We start from the raw sequence: 22,117 nt of genomic DNA on the forward strand, positions 1-22,117 counted from the left end.
GAAGAGGGAGGCATTCCAGACAAGAGGTAAGATGTGGGAGAGAGGTCGGTGGTGAGATAGATGAGAATGAGGTACAGTGAGTAGGTTGTCAGTAGAAGAGTGAAGTGTATGGGTTGGGTTGTAGTAGGAGACTGTAGACTCTAGACTATAAGCTTGATATTAGCAGGGAATGTGCCTGTTATATTGGTGTGTGGTACTCTCCCAAGAATTTAGTACAGTGCTCTACATCCATTAAGTGCTCAAAAAATATGATTGGAGAGCAGCAAGGTAAGGTAGGAGGGGACAACGTGACCTAGTGCTTTAAAGTCGATGGTAAGGAATTTCCGTTTGATGCAGAGGAGAATGGGAAACCACTGGAGGTTTTTGAGGAGTGGAGAAACATGTACTGAATGTCTTTGTAGAAAAATGATCTGAGCAACAGAGTGAAGTATGGACTGGAGTGGGGAGAGGCAGGAGGCAGGAAGGCAGCAAGGAGGCTGCTTATACAGTAATCGAGGTGGGTTAGGATAAGTGCTTGGATTAATGTGATAGCCATTTGAATGGAGAGGAAAGAGCAGATTTTAGTGATGCTGTGAAGGTCGAATTGAGGGGATTTAGTGACAGATTGAATATGTGGGATGAATGAGTGAGATGGGTTGTGGATAATGCAAAGTTTGAGGGCTTTGTTCAACAGGAAGGATAGGGGTGTCATCTACAGTGATGGGTAAGTCAGAAGGAGGACAGGATATGGTTGGGAAGATAAGGAGTTCTGGTTTGGACATGTTAGGTATGAGGTGTTGGAAGGACATTCAAGTAGAGATTTCCTGAAGGAAATGCAAGACTGCAGCAAGGGAAAGTGATCAGGGCTGGAGACGTAGATTTGGGAATCATCTGCATAGAAACTGATCAATCAATCATATTTATTGAGCATTCATTGTGTGCAGAACAGCTATGGCAGCGAATGAGTTCTCTGAGGGAGTGAGCATCAATGGAGAATAGACGGGGACCCAGAACTGAACCTTGAGAAACTCCAACGATTAGGGGGTGGGAGGCAGAGGAGGAGGCTGTGGAAAGAAGTTGAGCATGAGGAGCCAAAGAGAGAGGAGGAGAACCAGGAAAGGAAAATGTCCTTGAAGCCAAGGTTGGGTAATGTTTCCAGGAGAAGGGGGTGGTTGACAGTGTCAAAGGCATCTGAGCTGTCCAGGATTAGGATGGAGTAGAGGCTATTAGTTTTGGCAAGGAGAAGATCATTTGATGTCTGCCTCCCCGCTTCTGGACTGTGAGCCCGTAGAGGGGAGGGGTTGTCTCTATTTGTTGCTGAATTGTACTTTCCAAGCAGTTAGTACAGTGGTCTGCACACAGTAAGTGCTCAAAAAATTCCATTGAATGAATTGATGAATGAATGAATGAATGAATGAAAGCACAGTTTCTTTGAAACGAAGGGGGCAGAAGCTAGATTTGGGAGAGGATGGGTCCAGGAGAGAAATGAATGAGAGGAATTGGAGGCAGCAGGTGTAGAAAACCCTCTCAAGGAGTTTGTAGAGGAATGGTAGGAGGAAGAGAAGGGCATAAAATATTAAACCGGTGAAGGGCTTTATATTCTGAATCAGATGCCAACTCATATCTCTGTCTGTGGGGTGGTTGATATGATTGATATGGTCATAATCTCAGCAGGTAGAGAGGATGAAGGAGGGGGCAGTTCATTTCGGATGATTTCAATTTCCCTTTTGAACTACTGAAGGGATCTTCATCTATGAACAAGAAAATGAAAACCAGAAGAGCTTAAGCAGAACCCTGAATGAAACCACAATGCTTTTGTTAGGAAGAGTAATATTTCAGTGAAGGTGGTCATAAAATCACGTTTTCCTTAACTCTGAAAACAGAACTATGTTCACAGTATGTCTTCAATGAAAGGAGATGGGAAACCTGCCCTTCCTCCCTATTAACTGTGAACGCGGTGTGTGAAAGAGACCACCTGACAAAACTATCTTATAGCTATCCTAGTGCTTAAAACATGGCAAGCACTTAGTAAATGCCACATTTATTATTGTAAATATTATTGCTTGATTAATTGCTTGGAAGATTATTTTATACCTTTGTTCCATTCCTTCCACTCTTTGGAGTGTTTCTTCTTAGCAGGAAAGGCAAAGCAAATGCTGACTTTAAGCAAGATTAATATTATTATCATTATTAGTAATAATGATAATATAACTGTTAGGCACTTACTATGTGCAAGCACTGAACTAAGAACTGGAGTAGATAAAGATAACCCGGTCCTACTTGGTACTCTCAATCTTAGTTAAAAACGATAACAAGCCCTGAATCCCTACTTGGCAGATGGGGGAAATGAGGCACAGAGAACTTAAGTGACTTCCCCAAGGTCACACAGCAGATACGTGATAGAGCCGGGGTTAGAACCCAGGTCTCCTGACTTCCAGCCCTGTGCTCTTTCCACTAGGCTAGACTGCCTCTCTGAAATGTTTTAGAGACTCTGCTGAAGATACAATTGTCTAATCCCCCTCATACGAATGTGTATTACCACATTTTAGCTATAGGCTGGATAGCCTTCCTACATTCATACAGCCTTCCGCCACTTGTCTGCTGTGCAATTTTGAGAAAGTCACTAAACTTCTTTGTATTTCAGCTACCTTAACTCTAAAATGGGATTAAGGCTGTGAATGCCATGCGAGACATGGACTGTGTCCAACCTCATTAGCTTGTATCTCCTCTAATGCTTAGTAGAGCGCCTGGCACATTGTTAGCTATAAACTAGTACCATTAAAGTAAAATGAATGAAAAAATAATGTTATTTTATTCTCACAAAAAGGTTCTGATTATTCCCTCTTCCCTGATTTGCTGAACCAAAGATGATTGCAAGATCTGTAAAGAAAGAGACCATTGTATTAAAGAGGATAGGTGACATAATTGTCCAAGGATGCATCTGCTATCTCAATATTCAATACTAGATCCCGATGACTCCCATCGATTTCAAATTCATTCCTTCCCTCTCATGAGACCTCATTTAGTTTGAGAGTTGATTTTCAATACTTCCCAATACATGTAACAAAGCATAGTCAAGAACTTCAGTCTTTGATTAGAAAGCAGAGACTTAAATAAGGTTTTTATATTTTGATTTGTTTTAGTTTTTTTGCCAGATAAAACTCTCAGTTCAGAAGATGTAATTGAATAAGATCTGTAATTGAATTAGGTTCTTTAGTGTCACAGCACATAACATGCATATCATGTTGTCTCTGCCTATGTTTTGTATGTGTTTAAATTTTTCTCACCCTCAGAATTCTAAAAGTCTGAAACTTTCTCCTGTGGATATTTTTAGGCAGTGATGAATGGATGAATTTATTGTTCAGACCATCCATTAGGGTGGATTTTGTAACAGCTGGGCATGCCCAAATTTAAATTTTAAATCTGATTCCTGTTATAATTTAAAGCTCACTATAGTTGAAAATGCTTTTTTTGCTTCTTAATTGAAGATAAATCCCCTATTAAGATTTACAGTTCTAGAGGAAAGTTGAATTCAGCCACTAGAAAATTCAAATTATTTTCCCGATGATTCCTATGCCAATTTGCGGTGGGGGAAACACTTCAGAAATTGTTTGCATCAGAATAACAGTTTTTCAACAGTAATCTCATGTTCTCTTATTGTTTTCTAATTACTATTTAAGAAGCGGATTACGTGCTATTGTGTCCTAAAGTAGCTTTAACTTGCTGTATTGCTTATCAATACAACCAGATGTTCAATAATAGATCCAGTGATGACGGCATTTTTAATTGCTTTTTTCATTTGGCTAAGTAAGTTCAGATGGTCACTAATTAGTTCTGTCATGCAGAGATAGTTTTGTTATGCGCAATGCAATCAGTGTTTCATTGAAAAGACAACTGTCCTAAGATCAACACTGCTTAATTATACCTAGGAATCATATTCGCAGTGGCTATATTTGTTATTGCTGTCATGGGTAAGGTGAAAGGAATTAAACTCAACTGCTGCTTAAAAGAAGGTTACTACCAGTATGCATAATGATTTTTCATTTTCCTCTGCTCACAAGCAATCAATTGAAAGTAGTCATAAGTACCTATTCTTTATTAAGGTTTATGCACTGCTTGGAGGCAGCACAAGTTCTGGCAAAATTATAAGAGATTCAAGTGTATTGTGAAAATTCCTATATACTGTGAGTTTTTCAAATCCTGATTAAACAGATTTAACTTAATACAATAGGGAGATAGGGGAAATATTCCTAAAACCACAAAAAATAGAATAAGAACAATCTCAGGGAAGGTAGGTGATTAATAATAGCTAGATTGTGACAGAAAATGAATCATGGAAATTGGTTAATTTTTCCAGTCTATTTTTGTTCTTAGATACCTTGACCAAATCACCCACAGTCCTGCTTCATAAACCTGAAATGATAATTTAGAAGTGGAAATGAATGTAGGAAAAGCTTTATGATAAGAAAATGTCCCAAGAATCAATAAATGACTGGTATTTAGTAAAGACTTACTGGGTGCAGAGCTCTATGAAAGCCCTTTTGGGAGAGTATAACACGATAGAGTTTGTAGACATGATTCCTGTCCTCAAGGAGTTTACCTTCTATATTGCAATACTAACCTCGAATACTCCTCTCCATCTCCTCCCTGTTGATATGAGTTTGTTTTTAAGCTCAGTCTCACTGGGAGTGATAGAAATCCATATAAAGAGGAAAGGAGGGAGGGATGACTTAAGGAGTGAAGGAAACAGAAGCAGCATGGCTCAGTGGAAAGAGCCTGGGCTTGGGAGTCAGAGGTTGTGGGTTCGAATCCCAGCTCTGTCACTTAGCTGTGTGACTGTGGGCAAGTCACTTCACTTTTCTGAGCCTCAGTTACCTCATCTGTAAAATGAGGATTAAGATTGTGAGCCTCACGTGGGGCAACCTGATTACCCTGTATCTACCCCAGAGCTTAGAACAGTGCTCTGCACATAGTAAGTGCTTAACAAATACTAACATTATTATTATTATAGGTAAAGGATCCCTGGGAAGAGGAGATGTGGAAAATCTTGGAGAATTCTGAAGTAGTGGCTGACTACAAAATTACTTGGAAATTCCCTCCTAGGCTGAACTAACATCATTCTCCCCACATGTCAAAGTGATTTGACAAAGGACTAAAACATAAGCCATTTAGAAGTATAGACCCTAGATCTCCTGACTTTTCATTCATTTAATCATGATGCCTATATTGAAAAAGAAATATAAATAAACATAACTACTCTGCAATCTGTTTCTTCCAACTGGATAATTTTAGAGTTCTTTAGACATGTTTTGATAGTCTTCCAGAACAATAAAATGCAGTGAAAAGCAACACAGCAGCAGTGATACTTTGAACAGAGAAAACAATTCTATACTTCGGTCGCTTCTTGTTGTTAAGATGACACACTGTATACACTGAAATAAAATTGAAAGGTGTCTATAAGAAAAATAAAGCCCATTCCCCATCATGACTTTTACAGGCAGCTCAGTGCTCTTCCTGGCCATTTTGGACATTACACTCTGCCAGACTGGCAGTAATGTTCTCTTGTTGGAATTCTTTATGCTTTTCAGTCCTTTTCCCTTGATGTTTCATCAGTGCTTGAGGGCATATAAACTGGAACATCCATAGAAAACAGCTTCTTGGTGTCAAAACATGATATTCATTGTAGCAGTTGGATTTCAGCACTAGAATTTTGGGTAAATAATTAAATTGCAACATCACAGTTACACCAGAAATTAATTTTTGATATGTAAAATGTTTTGAAGAATTTAAGCAAAAAGGCTTTAAGGATTATAAGTCAGTTTAGGATTGTTCCGAATAGTTGTGGATGGCTTGTGTTAGCATTTACTCTCTCCCATTCTTCATGCTAGTGTTTAGGCTGGACTGTCTCTTCTGCCAGGAAATGGATTCACTACAGCAATGATCACATGCTCATCATCAATGTTTTCATGGATCTTCTGCATCCCCCGCTATTTGTTATCCAGGGAACTTTTCACAAATCTTTTACCTGAAGTAGGGTGAATTTCAGCAGTGTGGCTTAGTGGAAAGAGCACGGGCTTGGGAGTCATAGGTGATGTGTTCTAATCCCGACTCCACCACTTAGCTGTGTGACTATGGGCAAGTCACTTAACTTCTCTGTGCCTCAGTTACCTAATCTATAAAATGTAGATTAAGACGGTGAGCCCCAAGTGGGACAACCTGATTACCTTGTATCTACCCTAGCGCTTAGAACAGTGTTTGGTACATAGTAAGCACTTAATACCATCATCATCATTATTATTATTATTGTTATTTCTAAAATTCACAGTGACTTGAATATTTCTATCTCATAGTCTTCCATCCAAAGGTAACAAAAACACCCATCTCTTTCCCCACAGTGCCTACTCAAAGTCCAGCTTCAACTAAGAAGATCCTTCCTGATCCTGGTTCAGTTGCCATCTGAAGGATCCTGTGGAACTGAGGTTGGTGCCAGCTCTGCTCATTTAGATTCATACTGAACTAGAATCTTCAAGGTCCCTCATGAATCTGACCTTGCATCCAAATCTTAGCTTTGACCCCCAAAGTGACTCAAACTCCAAGGGTTCTCTGACCCACAGTTGATCTAGAATTGGGCCAGACTCCTTGGTCTGTGTAAATTCCCAAAGACTGCCTTGGTTCAGAGTCAGAAATTTATGCAAAATGAGGATACAGTTTCTGTCTGATTATAATAATGTTGGTATTTGTTAAGCGCTTACTATGTGCAGAGCACTGTTCTAAGCGCTGGGGCAGATACAGGGTAATCAGTTTGTCCCACGTGAGTCTCACATATAATCCCCATTTTACAGATGAGGTAACTGAGGCACAGAGAAGTTAAGTGACTTGCCCACCGTCACACAACTGACAAGTGGCAGAGCTGGGAGTCGAACCCATGACCTCTGATTCTGAAGCCCACGCTCTTTTCACTGAGCCACACTGTCTGATTAGGTTGCATCATTTATGTGTCAAGTCAGACAGGATCACCAGAGGCTTGGAGCTGAATCCTCTCGCTTTTCCATCCCCTACAGTTTGGGAGAGGAAGTAGCCCATTTAATTTGGTCAGGCGTAGGCTATTTCAGAGAGAACACTGGTTCAGTAACCTTAAATTTAACCTGGTCTTACTGAAGCAATACATTATTTCTCTTTCTCCACCTAACCTCTCATTCTTACTTAAGTAACTGTTGTCATTACTTAGTTTGGGGATATAAATGGAAGTTTTCAGGAATACAGCTTCCTATCAGATAATTCACATTTTCATGCTCCCCAGGGATATAATGTACAACTATTAATGTCCATAAATCCTAGCTATGGAAATTTTGTCTGATAGCCTGGCCTCAGGAGAATGACCCACCTACTAACAATAAGAACACTTACAATATTTGTTAAGTACTTACTATGTGCCAAACACTGCACTAATCACTGAGGTAGATACAATACAACCAGGTTAGATAATAGAGATTAAATACTTATTGTCCCTCCTACTTAGATTCTGAGCTCTACATGGGACAGGGACTGTGTTTGGGTTGATAATCTTGTATCTCTGGCAGCACTCAGAATACTACTTGGCGTAGAGTGAGCATTTAATAAATACTCCAGTTATTACTGTCATTGCTATCATTGTTAAAACTTAATACATAACTGCTACCAGGGAGTAGCAGCTTCAGTGGTGAGTACCCTAGTGTGAAGGTGATGCATAGGTAATGGAATTGATGTAGGTGATGGAAGGACTGAAATAGCAATAGGGATAAGGAAATTAGAAAAGACATTTTAAAGGAGATTCCATTTTTAGAAGGGCTTTGAAGAAGGGGAGAGATGTTGTCTGCCAGATATGAAGGTTGGGAAGATGCAAGCAAGGAAGAAGGTGTAATAAAGAAGTTGACAGCAGTAGAGATGTGAATGAGATACAAAGTGTAGAATAATGTCTATCAACTTCATTGTACTTTCTTTCCCAAAGGCTTAGTTCAATGTTCTGCACAGTGTCAGTGCACAAAAATACCAATGATTGATTGACTGATTGAGAGGGGTGAAGCAAGTAAGTTAGATTCGTAATCTGTGAGAGCAAGGATAAGTGGGAAGAGGGAACTAATTGAGTGTCTTAAAGGCAATGGTTAGGAGTTTCTGCTTGATTTCAGATGGATGGATACCCTCAAAGCTTCCAGAAGCGTGAGGAGATGCGTGCAAAGTTTTTTTCTTGGAAAAGTTATCCTGGAGGCTGAGTGAAATATTGGCTGGAGAGAGGACAAGCTGGAGGCAGGGAGGTCAGCCAGGAGGCTGATAAGATATGAAGGTTAGTCTTGTAGGGTTTCTCCCTCACTCATACATCCAGATGCACCTGGTTCTGCTCTAACGAGGGAGTTATGTTCCTAACAATCAAATTAAGAAACTTCACCCTATAATAGAAGCATTGTGACATGAGCACAACTATTTCTTCCAACATCCCATTGCATTATCTCCCGATGGAACAGCATTGACGGCAGAACTCACTCCCAGTGAAAATGCATTACCGGAGATAGGAGTCCCTCATAATTCACAGAGTCTAGAGAGGTATCCTGAAAAAGAATGCTCTGTTTCAATATTCCACCCTGTATTCATCCAGATTCAGGGGACATTTTCTTCCTTATTCAGTTTTATGCGCAGGATGGCACCTCTGAGTTGACCCTGCAAATTTATATTGTTCTGAAAATTGTGTACCTGTGGCTAAACTATCACCAGTGATGGAGGTGAAAACAGCAAGATTTTAAAAAAGTGATTTGCAAAGCTAAATGGTAGAAAATAAGCCTGCGTGTACTACCATTTTTTGAGATGATTTTCTTATACCTATCAATTATTTGTGGTATTGTAGTGGCTAATAATTATCTTTGGGGTTTTTTTTGTTTGTCTTTTCTTTTCCTATAATGAAAGGATTCTAAAAATGTCTATTTTGAAATTATAGCAATGAATTACCATGAAAAAGTGGCGTAATTAGGTTTCTTCACTCATGTCCTCCACCATCTTTATGGGTGTATTGCTGGACCATAATGATGTCTTGTTGACATTTCTAGACCAGATTATCTTGAGACCCTGTGTTTGTCATGAGAAGCTATTGAAGATCTTGCAGATTATAAAAGTACCCCTTCAACTTTGTGTTGATCCATTAGACCAGAAAGATAAAAGTCTCAGTGATTTATAGCCGTGGGGCCCGAAACTGAATAAGGTATTTTAGCACAGGATTTAAGGGAAACCTCCATATTTCAGTGGGTGACTTTCCTTTTGGGAAACAAATCTAAAATATGGACCAAGGATTACAGATTTTCAGATCAAATAATAGAAATTGGAGCATCTTTCTTGCCTGACACAGACCGAAAGGTCAAAAGAAGCATGGATTTTTCTCAGAAGCTGAAGGTCATTTACTGCCTTCACAATCCAAAAGCTCTTTGAACTAGCTGAGGAACTGATGGATTTTGGAAATATTGTTGCCAAATCTCCCAAACCAAAAGACTCAATCAGTCAATCATGTTTATTGAGCCCTTACTGTGTGCAGAAAACTGAATTGAAAGCATTTAGAAGATGAGATTTATTCTTCCACCAGAAATGACCATGAGAGAAGAGACACAGCTGAGTGGGAAGCTTCACTGTCATGTTTATTGTTCTGAAGGTGAAAAGAGGACACAAAACAATGAAGGACCTGAAGAGGACAAACACCCATTAGATAACATTGACCCCCCAAATGGGCAGTTGAGCTCTCTTTTGAGAGAGGATAGAGAGAGAGAAAGAGAGCTCAGCGTGAATCATGAAGAAAGCGGCCTAAGTTGAGACATTCTTGGAAGCATCCGAGTTGGTAAGACAGTATGAACCATGACAAGAGGTCTGTGGAATTTAAGTGCCAGAAGAGACCAAAAGAGAAAGAACATTTGGAGGGAGTTCCCAGATAAAGTAAGAGAGGAAGCCTTAGCTCTTTTTGGAAGAGCTGTGAAATCTTGAGTAAAGGATTTTACTAAATAAGAATTTAATTATTTGAACAGCTTTTCTCCTTTGTTCCAACTTTTACTTTTTTGACAATGAAACTAAGTTTGTATTCAAAACAAACCAATTGCCTAAAATAGTTTCCTAACTTTCTTTTAAAAATTATATTAATTCCTATACATTTGCATTTCAAAGAAAAAACCCACCTCATGGAATTTTTCCAAGATTTTGCTCTAATTCATTTCTTTTTCCTGATGCTATTGTTCTTTCTCCTGTCAATTTATAAAGGGAGTCAGGTGTTTAAGAAGCCCAAATGACTTTTAAAAATGGAACAAAGCCTGGCTTTGTTATTGGAGTAAGGCCAGTATAGATCCATCCCCAAAATATTTTCTGGTTTGTTAGTCTCCCATAATGAGTCCCAGTTATGCCTAAAAAGATGGAAGATTAATACGGATTGTTTATTCCCCTTACATAAATATCACTATCTAAATTGTTTGAGTGATGGTGGTCAGAGTGGATGGACGCTTTAGCCAGCCTGAGCCTTTTGTGAAAGACACAATGTTAAGAACACTTTGAGGGTGTTTCATTCTAACTAGTGCTAACAGGAAATTGGCAGCTATCTGTAGTTACACTTTAGATGCAGTGTCTTCTCTATGTTTTTATGATTTTGTAGTGATATAACATGTTTGTTTACATTCACGTCCATGGAAGGGTTACTGCACATCTCAGTTTAGTAAGGAACCAAATTCACTCTAGGATGAAAATCCTAATAATGATAATAATAACAATACTTATGACAATAATAATGATTAAGTATTTGTTAAGTGCTTCCTATGCACCAAACACTGTAATAAGCACTGGGGTAGATACAAGATGACCAGGTCCCACATGAGGTTCAGAGTCTGTGGGGGAGGATAATAGGTATTGAATCCCTATTTTGCAGATGAGGAAACTGTGGAACCGAGAAGTGAAGTGACTTGACCAAGGTCACAGAGCAGATATGTGGCAGAGCAAGGATTAGAACCTGGGTCCTCTGACTCCCAGGCCCATGCTTATCCTACTAGGCCATGCTGCTTCAATAGGATATGTACACTTCAGAGTGGCAAGATAAACCCTTGTTTGGAAATGAGATTCAAGCATCCCCAGTGATCCTTGCAGCTCTAGAGAGGAAGCAGGGATGAGCTAAAAATAACTATTTTTTTGCGGGAGTAGGGTATTTTTTAAGCATTTACTATGTGCCAGGCCCTGTGCTAAGCTCTGGGGTAGATACAAGCTAATCAGGTTGGACACAATCCCTCTTCTGCATGGGATGCTCAATCTTAATCAGTATTTCGCATATGAGGAAACTGAGGCACAGATAAGTGACTTGCCCAGTGTCACACAGCAGACAAATGGCAGAGCTGGATTAGAATCCAGGGCTGATTATGGCACTACTCATATAATTGGGATTACTTGGATAAGCTTCTCTGGCCATGATCTTGGGACTTCATTCACTCATTCATTTAGGTCCTCTATTATATCAGTGGAAAGATCATCCTCCTGGAGAATAAGGAAACCTGGGTCTCCTCAGTGAGACTTTGCCATCAGTGGTGATATGTTCCAACTCAAGAATGACCAAAAATGCTGAAAAATAGAGGAGTAAAAAGTTCTAGGCAGAGAGAAGGGAGTAGATCATGGGTCAGAGATAGGAGACCAGACTTGAAAGAGAGAGTTAAGAAATTTAGATTTGGTATTGATAGATTCTCTTCCCTCATCAAACCAGGAAGGTATTCACATATTACTAGCAGCCTTGGCAGTTCCAGAACCCAAGGTATTTAGATATTTCAGGATTTTGTAACCTTTTTTTTTTTAATGCCATGATTAATAATGTGTTCTGGAGAGGGGGAAGTCTCAGGTTTTTAAAAGAAGTATAGTCACTCTCGCTATATATGCATATATGCCTTAAACTCTATCCAGAATCTGGAGGCTATGTTATATATTTTGCTAGTTTTCTGAAGTTTTAGAAATTGTTAACATTTTAAATGAAATTTTTAAATTATGTGCATTTTAAAATAGGCCCAGAGGCAGAGGCTACAGTTCCTGGAACTATGATGAATAAAAAAAGGAAATATGTCACAATGTGCCTTAAACCATGAGAAAAACAAGAGCTTTTCAATTCCCACTTTTTCTTCTAGGTAATCTTTCCAACTAATTGGTTTCAAATTCTCCCATCATTCCCTTTTCTGAACCTGAAACTGACACTCCACTATTCTCTCTTCCCTTCCTAAGGAACCATATTTTTACATCACATAAATTCTGCATTTTCTTCTTTCTTTTTGTGGATAGGCTTATTCAACAGTGATACATTTATACCCGTGCCACAGCTAAGACCATATAAACAGGCCTCTATCTTCTTCAGGTTCCTTCCCATTTTCTGGCATCATTACCAGGACAGGATTAAGAGGAGCTGAAGAAAAAATGAGTACTTTTGGCCATGAGGGGAAGGATCTGTTCAGATATTCCCTTAGATTATCCAGTACCACAGGGTTCAAGCCATTTGAACATAAACTCACTGATCTCCTATTACAGCCTGCTCATTCTGCTCCTGTAGCTCCACCATGCCCCGATTTCATCTATGTCAGAGTCGACCCCATTCCCACATCCTTCCCCTAGCCCTTTTCACATCTTCCCCCTAGCCTGGAACTCCCTCCTCCTCTGCGTATACCAGACCACCACTCTTTCCACATTCAAGGCATTATGAAGATCACATCTTCTCCAAGAGGCTTTTCCCGATTAAGCCCTCTCTCCCTTCTGCATCATCCATGTACTCGGATCTGTGACCTTTATCTTCACCCCACCCGCAATCTCACAGCACTTATGTGGATTTCTTTAAATTACATAGTATAAATTACTCATGTAGTCATATAATGTCTGTCTCCCCCTCTAGACTGTAAGCATGTTATGGGTAGGGAATTTGTCTGCTAATTCTGTTGTATTGTACTCTTTCATGTGCTCAGTACAGTGCTCTGTGCATAAGTGCTCAATAAATACCACTGATTAATGGATTGATAATGCCATTAATAGCATCATTAAGATGTCAGACCAATGAGTAACCCTACTTTAACAGTCATGGTCATGGATCTACAAAATTATTTTCCACTCTAAAAGACAACCAAACACATCACCCTTGCCAGTTGTTCCAGACATTTAACTCCCTCCTCAGGGCCCCTGTCCTCGAGCCTCCCCCATCCCTTGCCCCAAGAAAATTTATGCTATCAGGCATGAGTGCCCTAAAATCTCCCCTGCCCCTCCTCAATCCCTCCCTGCTTCTGCCCCCTATTTAAGTCTCCCATCTTTACAAGTAGGATCTCTAGAGGAAATCTCCTGCCTCCTCTCAAAATGCATCCCCACACCTGAGCATCTGACCCCATTTCTTCACATATCATCAAAACACTTGCCCCCTCTCTTCTTCCCTCCCTAGCAACCATCTTTAGCTGTTTGCTCTCCACTGGCTTTTTCCCCAATGCTTTCAAACATGCCCATGTCTCTCCCATCTTAAAAAAACCTCTCCCTTGAACCCATGGCTTCCTCCAGTTATTCCCCCATCTCCCTCCTACCATTCCGATCCAAACTCCTTGAGAGTGTTGTCTACCCTGACTGTCTCAAATTCCTCTCTTCTACATCTCTCTTTGAATCCATCTAATCTGGCTTGTTTCCCCTTCACTCCACAGAAACCTCCCTCTCAAACGGTCACCATTGATCTCCTTCTTGGCAAATCCAATAGCCTCTACTCTATTCTAATCTTCCTAGATCTCTCATCTGCCTTTGACACTGTCGACCACCTCCTTCTCCTGGGAACATTATCCAACCTTGGCTTCACTGACCCTGTCCTCTGGTTCTCCTCATCTCTCTGGACACTCATTCTCAGTCTCCTTCCCAGGCTCCTCCTCTTTCTCCCACCCCCTAAATTTTGAGTTCCCTCAAGCTTCAGTTCTGGGTCCCCTTCTATTCTGCATCTACACCCACTCTTTTGGAGAATTCTTTCACTCCCATGGCTTCAACTACCACCTCTATGCAGATGACACCCAAAACTACATCTCCAGCCCTGATCCCTCTCTGCAGTTTCACATTTCCTCCTACCTACCTTCAAGACTTCTCTACTTGAATGTCCTCTCATTATCTTAGGCTTAACAAGTCAGAAACAGAACTCCTTACTGTCCCAACCGAACCCTCTCCTCCCCATGACTTCCCCTTCATTGTAGACAGCACCACCATCTTTCCTGTCTCAAAATCTCATAACTGGCATTATCCTTAACTTCTCTCTTTCATTCAACTCAGATATTCAATCCATCACTAAATCCTGTCCATCCCACCTTCACAACATCACTAAAACCTGCCCTTTCCTCTCCATCCAAACTGCTACCGTATTAGTACAATTGCTCATCCTCTCCCTCCTGGATTACTGCATCACTGCTGTCCAGATCATTTTTTTACGAAAAATGTTGAAGACATGTTTCCCCACTGCTCAAGAAACTCCAGTTGTTGTCCATCTCCCTCCACATCAAACAAAAACTCCTTATCATTGGCTTAAAAGCACTCGGTCATCTTGCCCTCTCCTACCTCACCTCGCTACCTCCTACTAGAACCCAATCTACACACATCACTCCGCTAATGCTCACCACCTCATTGTTCCTCAGTCTCATCTATCATGCCACCAACCCCTCACCCACATTCTGCCTCTGGTCTAGAAAGCCCTCCCTCCTCAAACCTCCTACTAGAACCCAATCCACACACTTCACTCCGCTAATGCTTATCATCTCATGTGCTTCAGTCTCATCTATCTTGCCGCCGACCCCTCACCCACATTTTGCCTCTGGTCTAGAATGCCCTCCCTCCTCAAACCTGACAGATAATTACTCTCTCCCACTTCAAAGCTTTATTGAAAGCACATCTTCTCTAAGAGGCCTTCCCTTACTACGCCCCCCTTTCCTCTTCTCCCTCCTACCCTGACTTGCTCCCTTTGCTCATCCCCCCACCCAGAACCACACTTACGTACATATCTGTAATTTATTTATATTAATGTCTATCTCCCCCACTCTAGACTGTAAGCTAATTGTGGGCAGGAACTGTGACTATTGTTGTATTGTACTTTCCCAAGCACTTAGTACAGTGCTCTGAATGTAGTAAGCACTCAATAAATACAATTGAATGAATGAATACTAATATCCCTAACTTTTTTCCCCATCTTTTCTCTCTAATGGTCGATAACAGAGCTAGTTCCACTAATTTATCCCAACACTTCTAGAATCTACTGAAAAATTTGGCTCCCCAGTTTACTGTGTTAACAAATCCAATATTTTGATCAATTGCAGTGTGAAGTAATGTTTGGTTTTGTTGTTTCAAACTTAACACCTTCAAGCTTTAATGGGTTCTCCTCTTGTCCCATTGTGATGGGATTGGATGAAAACTGATCCTGTCAATATTTTTTCCAGTTTGAAAACAGGAATGATGTTCTCTCTCAACTTTTGTATTTACAGATTTAAGAAGTCTATTTTGTTCAGTTTATCACTGTGAAGAAAACTCTCTATTCTCTTGATCATTTTGATTGGCCTTTTCTGTAAATTCTTCAACACTATGCTGCCCTTGTAAAATTGTAGTTCCCAATTCTTCAGCATTCTGGGGGTGGATTTAGCAGACCTTATGGGAAGGGACTAAAATGTCTGTGACTTGGAAGTATTCTAACACCATCCCTTAAAACATTATTGTCTAATTCTTCAGGAGGGGTTGTAAACAACACACTCTGAAAATTTCAAAAAGTCTAAAACTTTATAACATTCCTGAAAACCAGGGATGATTTATGAAGGACTACTGACTACTTCATTTGGACCAAAATACAGGATTTGAATAATACACTTGGAGATAAGATATGCAAGAAAGGCATATAAGTCATTTTCACTGCATTTTCTTTCCTAGTAATACCATATCATCTCTACAAGGTTTCAGTGGTCACCTGTCTGAATAATAGAATGAACCCTTCACTATATACTACAAAAATGTATTCTTTCCGATGGTAATAAAAATGTGGAGCAGTGCAATAATCAACCAAGTTTTTCTGATCCCTGAAAGAAAGATGACTTAATCATTCTCTGAATCATTCAGTGGAGGTTGTGTAGTACTTTTTTTTCCCACAGAACATTATTCCTCTGTGTCAGTATTTTAGTGCAAAACCCACTCCAGAATATGCTACTAGAAAGTCTATTAAAAGATGTTGTAGCATTCAGAGGTGTGTGGAAAATGAATTATCTACAGATGCGCACTGGAGATGCACTGTATCTATCATTCAACCCTATTTCAGGCAATGGCAAACTTTGGAAGCTTATAAGGGAGTAGATTCATTTGCTTAGAAAAGAAAACCAGGTGAATATTGATTTCCTCAAAAGGAAACAATTTTAAGGGGAGGAAAGAAAATGTTCCTATTCTAAGATTAGTTAGTCAATGCTATTTGATCATTTCAGTACTAGTACCAATAATAATAATACTAGTACTACTACTACTACTAATAATAATAATAAATCCATCCTTAGGCAATGCTTGGTCTGTGCTTTGAATCCACTGGGGCCCAAGGACCATATCAGTGAAGTAACAGTATCTGAAGACTGCCTACCTCAGGGGCAGGTTGATGATGAGTAATGAAATGGGAATGGAGTAGTGGATAGAACCCGGGTCTGGGAGTCAGAAGATCATGTGTTCTAAACCACGCTCTGCCACTTGTCTGTGGTGTGTCCTTGGGCAAGTCACTTCACTTCTCTGTGCCTCAGTTTCCTCATCTGCAAAATGAGGATGAAGATTGTGAGTCCCATGAGGGACAGGGACTGTGTCTAACCCGATTTGTCTGTATGCACCCGAGTATTTAGCATGGTGCCTGGCACGGCTGAGTACTTAATGAATACTATTATTATTATTATAATTATTATCACTGTAATTGTTATATGGGGATGTGAGAGTGGTGGTGAAGAGTTCTCCCTCTATCCAGGGAATTTCACCCCAGGAATATGGGGGATAATATTCCTGTACATAACATTCCCATGACCAATCTACTTCCCGTTAAACCTCCATCTTGACAGTCTGCTAACCTAGGGCTGCACTGGTTATCCCTTCTGAACTTTTTAGCAGGAACTTTGTATAGGGGATCAAGAAGAAGACAAAGACAATGATCTTACAGTCTAGAGGGGGAGACGAACATTAATGTAAATAAATTACAGATATATACCTAAAGGCTGTGAGCCTGGGAGGGGTTGATGAACGAAGGGAGTAAGTCACTTAACAAATACCAGTATATATAATGTAACATAGTGATCTTGGTTCATTTTTCTCCTTAACTTCCCACTCATTATTCTTTATGTTTGACTGCCCCCACCTTAGATGGTAAGCCCCTTAAGGGACAGCAAATGAAGATTAATGTAACACTCTTGCATTTATCCCAGCACACAGCCAGCATTTAAATAAATACCACTGCTACTTCAACTATCCCAACATCCTGTCTCCTACATTCTGGAATGATCACGTAAGTGATTTTCCTGGCCTTGTTGATATTTTCTTTCTACCTCTTCCCAGCTTAGCAACCATCTATACAAGGATGATTTCCCAAAATACCTTTCTACTCCTGGTTCTTTCCCATAGGACTGACCCTTGAATCTTCCCGTTGCTTGTTTTTCTGTTGCCTGTATCCACACCTATAGACAACACAGACAAGATGAGTTTCCTAATATCCCCTGAATGTTTCCCCTTTGCCCAATTTCTCAGTTATTATTAGAGGCACCAACCAACCCATCCTCCTTGGTGTGACATTTGATTTCTCACATTCTAGCTCTGACCAAATTTAAACTTACCAAAATTCATGGAGTCTTCCTTCACAACACATTTAGAATCTGCCCCTGAGGTATATATCTCTACTCAAATAACTTTCCCAAATAGTTATGGTCTTATAACTAGAAGCCTATAATTCCACCTTGCTTGGTCTTCTGCCTTCAGCTCTTCCCTGTTTTCAAATATTAAAATATCACATCCAAAATCATAGAAATCCTAGCTACTCTGATAGTGTGAATTGAACCCATTAAATCTTTCTTCACTATGCAAGTAATAACCTTTGCAAACAGCATTCATCTCGGCTGATAAGGTTGGTCTCTGGGTAACTTATGGGAATCTCTGACAAACGTCTTTGTTCTTTTTCAGGATTATTGTCAACATACAATATGTTGCTGATAATGGCTTGTACATCTTCTTGCCTGTGAATTTTTAGAAAAACTGTTAGCCTATTAATTAATCAATAGTATTGAATGCTTCCTATGTGCAGAGCACTACCCTAGGTGCTAGGGAGAATACAATAGTGTAGGCAGACTTGATCCCTGTCCCTAAGGAGTTTAGCCTACAGCTTGATACTTGTCTTAAAGACTTTAATAAGTGGGAAACGTCTATTGGAACATCAGAAGCATTTTATCTGATCAGATTCTAGATGCTTTTTTATTCCAAACAAGGATTTAGAATATATAGAATATGACTGGATGTGTCACAGCTCTGTTTCCTTTTGCATGGGACAGTGGGTTGGGTTGGTTGCCAGTAATGCTCACTAAATCAGACAGGCAACATGGACTAAGTGTGGAATGTTCAGAGATTCCTTCAAGATCACAGAAATCCTCTATTATGCCCAGAGGTCAGACCAGGCATGTGTAAATGATAAATACACGAGGACTGGAAAAGTAAAATGGTGACCACTTCTCACTTTCAGGTACCTGAGTGGTCACAGATGGGAAATCAACCTGACAACCCTATGCCTTATTACTTGACACACTACAAATTAGCCTGCTTCAAGGAATTATCTTTCTCTGTTAAGAGGTTTGCTAATGGTTTGCTAAAGCCTCATTAATGATGGCGAGCCATGGAATCAGCAGTCCTATCAATGGTAAAATTGGAGAAGAAATCTGCATTATGTCTTGGACATGCCTCTTAAATACTGTATTCTTCACTTCCATGCCCAAAAATAACTCCACCCTGGGACACCCTACACTGAGCTTAAATCGAGTCCAGAGAAATATATTTCCCTTCCTTTACTGAAGACTAGGTAAATATCCACAACACATTTGAGAAAGTCCATTCCAATCTTTCTCTATGAGAGCAAGAGAATCAAGCTCAATAGCAGTAATTTAAATTAAGAAAATAAGACTGTCAAAAATATGACTAAACCCCAACTCCACCCCCCAATCATGTCCATTCATCAATTAATATTTATTTTGCCCATCAGTAATATACTTCAAGGAGGTCTAATTCCTCATTTTCTTCATTTTTTTTCCTCAAGGCCTGGAATTTATTTGGGTAAATATGGGAGATATATATGGGAGAAATCCTGGATGTTATTTCACATTTAGGCTGCCTACCCAGGGAAATTGAGTTGTGCTGTTTATAAAACATTCGATCCATGTAAGCAGATTATCTGGACAAGCAAAGACATTTTCTAAAATTGCAGTTTATTTTGCCTAATTTATGCAGATAGTGTCATCAGCTCTCCAATTCACTTTCCAGTAGACTCTACCAAATTTGTTCAGGTGGACAATTATCTAGAACAATTCAGGGAATTTAAACACATTTATGATGGAAAATGGTGGATTAGAATGCTGAGTCCGAAAACCAAAAGCAATGAATAATTTTTAATAAAAGTGAGTCCTCATTTTAAAACATGGGCATGATTTCAAAACTTGAATCTGGTTGTAGAACCATTTTCATTTTTCCAAATTCCCATAGAATGAAGCTGATTCTCTGGCCTTTGAAGAACTTGGGTTCATTGTCAATTTCACTACCAGAATTTAATGTGATGTTGTGTTTTTAAGGAGTTCTTAGTGAATTAGGAAGCATCTCCCAAGTTCTGTCATTGAATCATCAGGGGCATTTGATGTAAAAACTCAAATGTACCTAGAAATGAAAGGTATGTCAGACCCATTTCTGTTCTACAGACTCTTGTACAATTCATCAATGTCAACATTTGTGCATTATAGTCACAGATGTCTCATTGTCATTAAGCTTTTAAATGTCACATTATGTTTCAGTTTGAATAATTCTCTCAAGCAAAATAGAATTGTATCCTCTGGACAAAATGTTTATTTTTCCATTCATACTATCAAGTTTCCTCTCTCTCCCTTTGCTTTTCAAAAGTGTAACCGTTGCTTAAATTGGGAGCTGCATTTTGAAGCCAGTCCATTATATATGTGTATAACAATGTGAATCAAATTTGAAGATATTACTGAAGATCAGAAATATTACCTGCCCTTAACTGGCAAACTCTATACACAATCAAATATATACATTGCTGACACAAAAGTGAAGACTGTCACATAATTCTGTCACATAGACAACAAAATGATGATGATGATTATCATTATTATCATTGTTATATAATTATTCTATTTGTTAAATTCTTACTATGTGCCAAGGACTATATTAAGCACTGGGATAGATAAAAGCCAACCACATCAAACACAGTCCCAGTCCTACATGGGGCTCACAATCTAAGGGAGATTTGATATTTAATCCCCATTTTAAGGATTAGGAAACTGAGCCACAGAAAAGTAAAGTCGGCCATTAAATACTGAAGGCTAGGATTTCCTTTGAGAGATGACAGATTGAATATAGCTCCACCTTTCTACCAAGATTTAAACTGAACTCAGTGCAAAAGGAGCCCTTGCAGAATATTTTCCTTGTAATGGCTGTGAGATCTGAACCCTACCACAGACACTGCATCCTGCTTAGGTGCAGCACTTTGTATCCTGATGAGACAGGATGGCAAATATGAGGTACTAGAACAATTAGCTCACAAGGGCCACCTGAACAACATGGGCCACACCTGTGATGAAAATGGATAGTAGCAGGTTGCCTTAACAGTTCCTTTTTTGCACCAGTAAATGGGGTAATGTTAAGTATTTTTTAAGAACAAAACCTCAGAAAAACCTAGCTTAGTCTTGCACATCTATGGGGACTTGCTTGGTCCATGGGTTCAACGAGTGAGGGATGGAGCATGAATGTGTGCAAAGGCAAGTGCACACACAATTTTAAGAGCAAGAATAATTTTGCTCACAACTGGCTAAAGTATAGCCTCACTACAATGTCCAAGTGCCACATGCCAGCAAGGATTTGCTGTCCCTCTTAGCTGAATGGTTTCAGGATTCCTGCTGAGACTCTTCTTTTTGTGAGCTGCCCTACATGGTCTTTGAATCAGAAACCTTTCTCTCTGACAACCTAATTACAATTAAATGGCGAGACAGTGTACGTCCAAAAATGCACAGGTAGATCAAGCGATAGAAAAGAGAACCAAAAAAAAAAGCTTTTTGAAGATAGAGTGTTGGGACGAAGCATCGATTTCCAAAGCAGTTATCGTGCCTAACCTTTTCTATGGTATCATTCCATCAACATCACCTGTGAACAATAATCAAAATCATATGGCAGGGCAAGTTTACAAACAATGATGTCTTAGATCACAGTCCCATTGGGTGAGTAATGGATGGAGAATGGATGACACAGAGATGTCCAAGCAGTTGAATGAATGAATCAATGAATGAACTTCAAGAGAGCATATGCAAGATCGGGTGTAGGTTAATCAATCAATCAATCAATCAGTGGTATTTACTAAGGGTTTAGCAAATGAATGACACTCCACTAAGCGCTTGAGAGAGTATAGTACAACAGAGTTGGTAAATACACTCTCTATCCACAACAAGCTTACAGTCTAGAGGAAGTCCACAGCACCCAGGATTTTCAGGTTGATTCCCACCCAAGTACTAGCCAGGGCTCATCCTTCTTAGCTTCCTAGATCAGATGAGATCAAGCCCATTCACGATGCTATGGTTGTAGACATCTTTAAGTGACTTCAAGATTTGATATAACCCAATCTGCAAATATAGCAGACTGAAAAGGCTAGTGGGCAGAAATTGGGAGAAAGATTGCTCTCTGGGAGCAATATCTAAAGAGTTGTATATCTATTTTCCTGGGAACAAATATATAAATGGATACCCATAAATATAACTGTTTATGTATATCTCTATTATTCGTTTATTAATAGTGAAGATGTAAAATATGATAGTGTGGAAGTAGAATTCCTCATTTCATTTTTTTAATATGTTTTAAAATTTTTATTTTATTC

At 39.5% G+C, this 22,117-nt stretch overlaps 1 long non-coding RNA gene across 1 annotated transcript in view; it reads left to right on the plus strand.

The window, feature by feature from the left end:
- The first annotated feature begins 6,376 nt into the window (after positions 1-6,376).
- LOC114805431 overlaps positions 6,377-22,117 on the plus strand; it is a 77,373-nt gene continuing 61,632 nt past the window's right edge. Inside the window, exon 1 of the long non-coding RNA XR_003753408.2 lies at positions 6,377-6,458. This is a non-coding gene — a long non-coding RNA (uncharacterized LOC114805431). The remainder of the gene's footprint in view (positions 6,459-22,117) is intronic.

This window comes from Ornithorhynchus anatinus, chromosome 18, assembly GCF_004115215.2.
Source record: "Ornithorhynchus anatinus isolate Pmale09 chromosome 18, mOrnAna1.pri.v4, whole genome shotgun sequence".
Lineage (NCBI taxonomy): Eukaryota > Metazoa > Chordata > Mammalia > Monotremata > Ornithorhynchidae > Ornithorhynchus > Ornithorhynchus anatinus.